Raw genomic sequence first — 9,312 nt, 5'->3', positions numbered from 1 at the left:
CAAAGATCCACCTTGCCAGACATTGCCATGCATGCAAGTAGTGGATAGTATCATCTAAAGTCAATTTAATACAAATGTTACCATATATTCTGTATGCACATTCTGCGCTCAACCCATTCGGCCTTGAATGGGTTTAGCAACAGTTATTTTGTATGCATACATTTGTTTTCTGTATTTATTGTCACCAAGGGAAATTCCACGTGTGTACTTATTGTGGCAATAAACGTTTTTTTTTCCGATGGTCATCTTTAGTGTAAATGTTTTACACAGAATGTTAAGGACACACATCCCTTTCTCTGTTAAGATGGGTTGTAGGTTTTCTTATGATGATCCCCTGCCTGCATTAGACGATCACAGCTTATTGTAGATGACAAATAAAACCTTCTATTTTATCCCATCCCTGCAATCTTTAGTAATTGATAACTTACTGTGCGGGTGAAACTATTTCTTCATAGATTTCAACTAATTTACAACAAATCTATTGATTTTATCTTGTCATTTTATTTTGGGTTACTTTTCACTGATGCAATATGGGGTTTTTAGATTTTTATTATGTCATTTATAACGTCAGTCTCTCTTGGTTAACAAATAAGTATGCACTCCTACATGTTATCCCAATAAAATTCCAACGTAAAAGAAAATGTATATTTCCTCATTTTTGTGATGTAGCCTAGACGTGCATCATCACGTTAAACAAAGGGAATGATGTGTTCAGGTGGATTAACCTTCACGGGATAATAAATCACACAGGTAGGTGCGCAGAGGTGGAAGGAGGACTTTTAGTTCATTATTTTTTCTAGTTCGATTGTAAAACTTGATAATGCACAGTCTATGTGGGTAACACCCCCTCTTCTCTCTCTCTCCCTCCCTCCCCTCTCCAGGAGCCGTATTGAGCTGTGGGGCTGGGACATTCCTGGTTTGACGACCAGCTTCGCCGCTGCCATATTTTGCTGAGCAATTCGACACTGGCTTCAAAGATGCGTGTGTGGAAGAGGCAGCGGTAGAGAGACGGAGACCGAGACCTGGGGGAGACGTTACAATAACGGGTACACAGACAGAGACAGTGAGATAGTGTCGGGACGTAACGCTTTTATCCAACACGAGGACTTCAAACTTCTCAGGAGAAAAGTCTTCACTACCTCAACTCGAGTTCAGACCAGGGGGAGTTGTCGCACCTTGGCCCCGAAGCCTGCGCTGCACTGCGGGTCTACCAAACTCTCTTTCACCCCCTCCACCTCCGGCTGTTTTAATGTTCCCCCCGTCGTCTCGCACTTTGAGCCCGTGTCTAATGGAGGGCCCCGTACGGATTTGCCTCCAGAAGAATGCGTTTTGCTGCTAATTCGCCCGACGGCTCGCAGCGTTTGCCCTCCTGCACGAGAGGTAAGGACGGGACGGAGGGGAGGTAGACAGGGCAGGGGAGTCCCCGGAAAGGCTGGCTGGGCGCTGGGAGCGGTTTGGGGGAGGCTTCGGTGTAGCATACGCACTGGGCTAGCTGGACTATTCTGGTAATAACAATAGAAAAAGTGACCTTCAAAGAACCAGAAAGCTCCACAGTGCCAGTTTAATCTGTTTCCCAAACATGACCGTGTTTTCTTAACTTTGTACTATGGGTAACCCAAAGTAGAGAGCCGTGGCACGGAGACCCAGCAGGCTACGTGCTCCGTCTGTGTGGCAGTCTGGTGTACGGGGGCGCCCGTGTGCGAACATTACTACTCTGTTCATGAATTAACTAACTCCACAGAACTTCACATTATAGAGTATATCTACAGTTGCATGTAGCCTACCTACATAGGGTGCTCTGACTCCAAATAAGGACTTTCATATTTGTTACATTTGCTCGTTAACGTCCAGTTCCATTGACAACATTGACAATGATAATTGAAAATGTGATTTCTCTAGATGAGTTTGGAACAGATTATTATCTGCACACAGAAAAAGACTGAGCAGCATGTAAAACCATGCTTTGTATTTTGGCTACAATCACCCCATATCTTTTGAATTCTCCTTATTATTCAGCAGTTATCTGTAGGTAGGCCTATACATTCCGGCACAGCTCAGGGCACTGTGTTGTCTCAGAGGTGGATGTAACACAAGCAAAGGCATACACATTTGCTTGGTAAACAGACCTGGAAGGCAGGGACACTTCCAGTTGAAAACAGATGTGGCTGCATTTCTGCTTTGAAATATGAAATCTATTTTTCTTTTCCTTTTTTAGAAATGACAGCCCTTCATTGACACATTGGTGTCACATAGTCCTAAAAGGGTAAAATGGACAGGGTCGATGTGAAGCATTGCTCTGTTCTAAAGTTATACTTTTTTTTATTACAGATCCGCTTTAGGAGCCAACTTTTTGCCACATTGACCACTATGGCGGCTTTGACTAATGTGTAGTGTTTTTCTCTCTCTTCAAAGAAAGAGAGCCTAAATTGTTGTAGGTACATCCCCTGAGGATATCATAAATGTCTGTTTGGTAAATCCATGTTGGTATTGCTGTACAAATGTGGCAAGTGCACAAATCAGTGCAAAGCAAAGCAAGTGAAACCTACCTGGCTGCTTGCATGAAGGTGTCACTGTTTACTGATTGGGAATGTGATTTATTGCTGACTTTTGATCGGGGATTAGTTGAGGTATACAAATGATAAAAACACCAGAGGCACAGTAAAAATGCAGATGTGTTTGTAGTCTGATCAACATCCTCAAACAGCTTATGCCTTGTTCCTATTGGCTCAATTTCTTTCTTTTTTTAATTCAGGCTCACTCTTTTTTTTTTTCTTCTTCAATGTTGGAAGAATTCCAAAAACAAGAAGAGAAAAAAAAATTAGATGTGTCAAATAATGCCCTGACTAACAGCTCAGGACTGAGTGTGCAAGTGTGCGCATGAGCTTATTCTACTCCGGCCTCGCTGTGTTGTGATCCGCACCGCTGCACCTCAGGAACTTTTAAAGGATAACAACTCTACAAGTTAGAGTTTCTGAGTCACAGACAGACCTATTTTTCATTTAAACATTAATTTACATTGCTAAAAAAATATTCTATATCAAATGAGCAAACTTAGTTTTGTATTGTGTTGCTATTATTATATAAGTAGACTACATCATACACTATGCATGGAGATTTAAAGAGGCATCATAATTCTGAGTTAAGACTTTGGTGTAAAGTCTTTCAGAGCACAAAAAAAACAAATTATGGAGTAAAAATGACAGTAACGTTGTGACAATGAGACAAGTTCCTCCCTTATTTCGTGCCCCCGAGTCATTTCCGCTGTATGCAGTTCACTATCATCGAAGCTCTGGGGGCTTTTGTTACATAGGGGTAACTCTCAGGAAAACCCAACACTTAAAAGTTTTCGAGAACAAAGTCTTGAATCCCTCTCGAATGCATGACATCCAGTCAGTGGGACACACATGGCTGCGCTCAGATAAAACACTTTCAAGTTCAAACAGTTGCTCGTGCATTGTTGCGTCGGTTGGGGGAACAAGAAGACACTTCCGATGCCTTTTGAAATCCTTTCAGTGCTCCCCAATATTGGGTGAGCTTTTGACAGAGGCACAGAGAGATTTGCTCTTTGTGCTAGGGCTCGGACGCTGACCGCGTTTCACTTTCCATCCCTCCTCAGATTTTGATACTGGGTCCGTTCCAGGAGTTTTTTTTTCCCTAATGTGTTAATTTATTTTATTTTGTGTGACCATTTTCTTTCAACCTGCCACGTTGTAACTCAATTCCCTTCATGATTCACCACATTTAAATATCTTTCCCCCTCGCTCTAACTACCACAACATTGGCTTCATTACATTCTGGTTAGTCTGTGTCTTTGTTGCTAGAAATATTTAAACATGGCCTTTTTTTCATAGAAAATATAACAAAATAGACCCATTAAATCCAAAGCTAAAAGACCAATAGCTGAACAAGCTGAACATAAAGACCTGTAGACTAATTTTAGTTTGTTGGTATTGTGTGGGATTTTCCCCACAGTGACTATTTGTAATGTCATTGAATCACACACTGACCGAGCCCCAGAGTCCTGTTTTTATTTTCCTTTTTTTGTGTGTGACTCGCAGGGAAATTAATAAACCATTAGCGGTCCGGCTCTTATCAGACCGAGCTGAACAAAGCACAGCTCTGCCATTAAGCCAACCCCAAATAATGTTAGAGCCATTAGGCTGCTCGCTAATGATAAACACATGTTGCTGTAGGAGAACTATGTTAAGTGGGCAATTTGAATGGTGGCATGTGTAATGATACCAGCCGCTGCTCTCATAATGGCTCTTTTGATTTTTTTTTTTCTGATCACACAACCGCATATGCGCTCCAACAATGACAAATTATTGTTGAATAGTAGCAGTTAAGGTAAGAGTTGGATTTCCATAGTAGCGATCATGATTCATTAAAGTTTACCTTTTTAAGGAATTATGATCGTTACTATGGAAATTAATGAAAGGTAAACCCAAGAAGTCTGGCCATATATGAGTGAAAGGAATTTTTTTTTTTCCTGTGTTTTGATATTACAATAAAGACACTTGTGTTAGTACTGGTATGATTATTCAATCAGTTGCAAACTACTTTGGATACTTTGGGCTTTACTCTCTCCGAGTTTATAGGACAAACAAAAATCTATAAATAGAAAAACAATAGTCATGTTCCAAAAAGTCAAAAAAAGGTAGCACATCTCAGGTTCCCAGGCTTAGAAGGACAAAATACTAAACCAATAGTCTTATACCAAAATAATAGTCGTCAGATGAGAAACATTGTTAGTTGCAGCGATGCTTCCAGCTGTTGATGTGATGCTAAAGTGGATGAATGTCTATGTGGTGGGAGAGGGAGTGTCCAAATGAGTGACTATATAGGTATATTTTGGGCACCTCCTTCTCATTTTCCAAGCCGTACATACTGCAATCCTCAGCCCTGGCCCTAAAGTGAATAAAAAAAAAACTAAATTGCAACGTGGTTTGGTTGTTTATTTGGTTTTAACGCTGTGATCTGTCATTTTTATTGCTCCAAAGGACCTCTGACTGTAAAAAAATTTCGGAGAGCCATAAAGCAAGAGAGAAAATCCAAATTTCTGAGCAGCCACCTTATTTTTCATCGTCATCACAATATTTTGACAGCTGTAATTGAGCCTTACTCGTTTACTAAATCTCCGATGGCTAATCCATTTCAGCTTCTTAGTACAATGAAGCAGAATTTCGTGGACTGTTGTATGGTTACGTTTGACCCGCCAAGTAACCATTCCCAAACGAAAAACCTGGCTTGTTTTGAATGCTTGACACACAGCCCTCCTTTTTACTCTCATTGCTCAGGGATTAAGTCATATACTGCTGCCTTTTTTCACCATTTGATAATGCTGGCCTTTACTCTGTGAGCTTCAGCTCCCATTCGTCAAGGACAGAGCCATAGCCCAGGCCCCATTAGATGGACAGAAGAGAGTTTTGGGCAGGATGCCAAAGAGCCCCCATGTTCAAGGAGCTGGGGGGGTGCTGAATGACAACACCCAGCAGCCATGAGCAGGAGGTCGATGGGAAAGATGGGTAGGTTCAGAGAGAGAGAAAGAGAGATTGAGTAGTTGTGACTGCTGGTTTGGTGATTGCACCCTGCAGCTGCAGTGCTAAAAAAAAAAAACGACTTTCCACCCTCCGTTTGCCTCCCTAAATTTATTCTAGGGACACGCTGTAGGTGGAGTTGGATAAATTGAAGCTGTGTTGAAGAAGCTGTGAAGGCAAACGCGGTAGCTGGAGGTGTCACCCGTGTTTGTGTGAAGCTGTCATTAGTAGCCCTTCTTATCTTCTCGGAGTTCACACCGTCATTATTTTAACTACATGTGTCTCTCAGTGGGACCCACCCCCCCTCCCTCCCCATTTCTTCCATGTCTCCCCCTACTCTGACAGATGATCCAAACAGCCCGGCGTGGACTCGCTTCACTATGCAAGCATGTTTCTCCAGCAGGTTACAGATAGGCTGCACGCTTCCTCCGGCACAACTCCTTCTGAAATGTCAAAGGTGAGCCGACTGTAGCCCGGTGTAAACACCAGCTTTCAACAGATGGTCGTGTTGGGTTTCTAAAAAATTCAGAACCTTGAAGGACCTGAAACTGGATAATGATTTTCGAGAGATTTGAGAAATGAAATGAGAAACATCGGGGCGTAATTGTTAAGACAAACAAACAGTTTTTGGAGCAGCAGAAACAGATGTTCCAGCCAGCCACCGAAATGCAGCGAGACAAAGCCATATAGGCTGCAGAGATGCAGGGCAAGGAGCTCTGCTTCATCTCTGTAGATGGTTTTCTGTAATGCGCTGGAAATACAGGCATATATATATATATATTTACATACTGTACATGTATATACTGTACATATATGTTCTCAATATGACAAGAGAATGTAACCCAATACCACACAGGACGCTTTGTGGAAAAATGGTTATTGTCCAGATGGGGTACAGTTAATAAAAATACCTCAGCAGCCGTTTGTGTGACACAGAAGGACACTTTGATAGAGACCATGATTTTACTGAAGGAAAAAAAAAGTGGTGTACTGTAGAATCACATCTCATACGTAGCTGGCTACACCTCTTTGTCGGTCCTGAGCCGTTTGAAGCACCCCGCCATTTTTTGGTTTTGCCTGACGGATTGCAGCTTACTTTTTTGTAGATAGCCTTTTTATCATGTGCTCAAAATCATCGGGAGGGAGGGAGTGCTTTATGGCTTGTGTAGCTGTAGTGTATGTATGTGACTTTAACATGAAGCATGACCACCACGTGCATGAGAGAGAGCAAAAAGTACCCTACAAGGGTGTGACGTGGCATTTTTTACACAATACTCGCCACTGGCCAAAAACAATTTTTCTCATAATTTCCAAGCAAACATATGATGATATGTCTGCGGCCTTGTCTGGTGTAGTGTTCTTAATGATTCCTCAGCTCTAGGGAAGATTTAAGGGAGTGAACTTCTGAACCGGACCTTTGCTGACGGCTCTCCCAGCAAAGAATTTCAGAACTTTTTTTTTTTTTTTTGCATCCTCAACGTCTTCCTGTTTGCAAGATTCATGTCTTTTCCCCTTCCTGTAAACTGACCCCACTAAATATGCCTGACTTAGTCTGTCGCCCCAGCGTGGGCTCCGAAGAGTTAGTCTTTTCTTCTCGAAGCTGTGAGCGACCACAGCTTTCTATTTCAAATGTTGAACCAATAAGTCACATCTGACATGGGTTTTCTGCGAACCAGAATATGTGTGCTGTTGAAAAGCCAGTGCAAGGATCAGCAAGACTATATTAAGGCAAAACTAGTGGCTGGCACTCCCCTCCAGCTGACAAACAGGCTACTTGTTTGAAGGGCTGTTTTTGTCCCAGATCAGAGTGTGAGGCAGTGTGGGTACTGCTGTTGCCTGCCTCTGGGCCTGTGGTTAGGGGTGCCATTTTGGGCCTTCCCTTCTCCAAGATGTAGCCCCTTAGGGAGCAATGGAACCCCCTCATTTATAAAAGATATTCAAAGTGAGCGGAGAAATCTAAGCCAGAAGGGTAAAACCTATAGTTGGTCCAGCCGTCTGCATTGTTCTGGGCAGATTGTAGCAGATCCTCAGCATGCTGCAGGATGCATTGTGATGAATGAAAACGCATCTCGGGTTTGACTGACTTTAATCAAGTCAAATAAATCACTGTCGTTGCTTTGTGGTACTTTTAGACAGTAGCAAACACACACAGAGACCTACCGAGAGAATGCACTGAGTAAGCATACGCCATGGTTTCCGTATTATTGCTATGTTTTGCTGTTGTCATGACTGGGGTTGTGTTTCTCTTGGCTCCATCCGAGTACTACGTCATCTCCCCAAAGCTCTTCTCACCTTAAAAACTCCAGCAAAGATCAGCCCTGGACCTGAAACATGTTGCAGAGTTTTTTTTTTTTCTTCATTTAACCAAGAGCCAGAAGTGGAATCTTAGATTGTGTGTGTTTGTGTGTGTGTGTCGGCGAATCACCACCAAGTTTGTTTTGTGATCACTCGATTGCCGCACAACAAGCGTGGAGTGTTACAAGGCGAGACGGATAAACATTTAGACAAACTAAATAAAGCCTCCACACACTCTGTGCGGGACTGGGTATTTATCTTCGGGTCCTCCAAGGTGTACGTACACGGGTGCTGGTTTGTTTGTGGTCTTGCAAGAGATTTGTGGAGTTGGTGAAGAAGACATTCTATTTTAACACTTGTTTGTTTTTATGGTCTGCCAGCTGGATGTGGAGATCAAGCATCGCTGTCTGCCCCCCCCCCCCCACCTTGGGAACATACGGCCATCGCTCCATTATATTTGCAGTCAATTTATCTTTCTGCAAAATGGAAAAACTTAGTGTGTACTTTCTTTCTCACGCCTCTCAATTGACAAACAAAGACAAGGCAATCCGCCTGAAAGCAACTCTCTTTTTTTTTTTTATACTGACTTTGAACAACCTCTTGTTAGTATCTATTTAGACACCCTGCCATTTTGTTTTGGTTGCACATGTTTGGAATTACATTATCAGATAGATGTTTTGGTTTGAAAGTACTGTTGGGCGGCAGCCAGCGACCTATCAGGAGGAGACTGAACAGAAACTGTTGTCTGCGTCTTTGCCGCTTGTTGCCCTAGAGACGCGGGCAGTGATGGAATCCAGGAGAGTTTGGGAGGGACGAGAGACTGAAGGGAGAAGCGATGCGGGGGGGGGGGGGGGGGGGGGGGGGGGGGGCAGCTGGATCAGATCACTGTATGACCAATAGATCACAGCCCACACAACAGCATTTCAAAACAGAGATAGTGTCTTGACTCCCCCGGCAAAGGTGGACATTTTCAAGGCATTTGGCAAACGTAATCTTTTTTTCCCCTCCCTTGCATCGACGTCTGTTCCCATCATCCCTCTAATCAAGGCTGATATTGAAGAATGTGTGGCCCCCTCTGCTTCAGTGCCACGGCTGCACAATCCCGGCTCGTCTCTCGCCTGGCGTGAAGAATCAGAGTCTTGGCACATGTTGGACATCAGTGTTATAACACACCCTGCGGGAGAGACGGCCCTCTTGTGCATTCCTCCTTTCCATCAGAATTACCTTTTTTCCATCTGAGCAGACGTTCCCCCGTGGGCTGAAAAGCCTGTGAAATCAGCCGGAAGGGCCCGGACTGCCTCGACAATGAGGCAGGGTTGTTAGTTACATGCGCTTTGCAAAAAGGGTCTCGAGGTGGCCTTGTATGGCGGCGATACCCGGGGATCTGTTTCCAGTGTCCGAGGCCGCTATTAAGTTTCGCCCCTGTGGTTAATCCCGCTGTTCAGGTCCTTGGGAAACAACCGCACCTCCCCACCCTCCT

The 9,312-nt window shown here is 43.4% G+C and overlaps 1 protein-coding gene across 1 annotated transcript in view; it reads left to right on the top strand.

Annotated features, from left to right (window-relative positions):
• The first annotated feature begins 882 nt into the window (after window positions 1–882).
• cdon (cell adhesion associated, oncogene regulated) overlaps window positions 883–9,312 on the top strand; it is a 41,772-nt gene continuing 33,342 nt past the window's right edge. The window contains exon 1 of the mRNA XM_034866383.1: window positions 883–1,380. The gene's annotated coding sequence lies outside the window, so the exon portion shown is untranslated. The remainder of the gene's footprint in view (window positions 1,381–9,312) is intronic.

This window comes from Etheostoma cragini, chromosome 3 (genome assembly GCF_013103735.1).
Source record: "Etheostoma cragini isolate CJK2018 chromosome 3, CSU_Ecrag_1.0, whole genome shotgun sequence".
Lineage (NCBI taxonomy): Eukaryota > Metazoa > Chordata > Actinopteri > Perciformes > Percidae > Etheostoma > Etheostoma cragini.
Note: the sequence above shows the minus strand (reverse complement) of the source record. Positions and strands in the feature narration are given on the sequence as shown.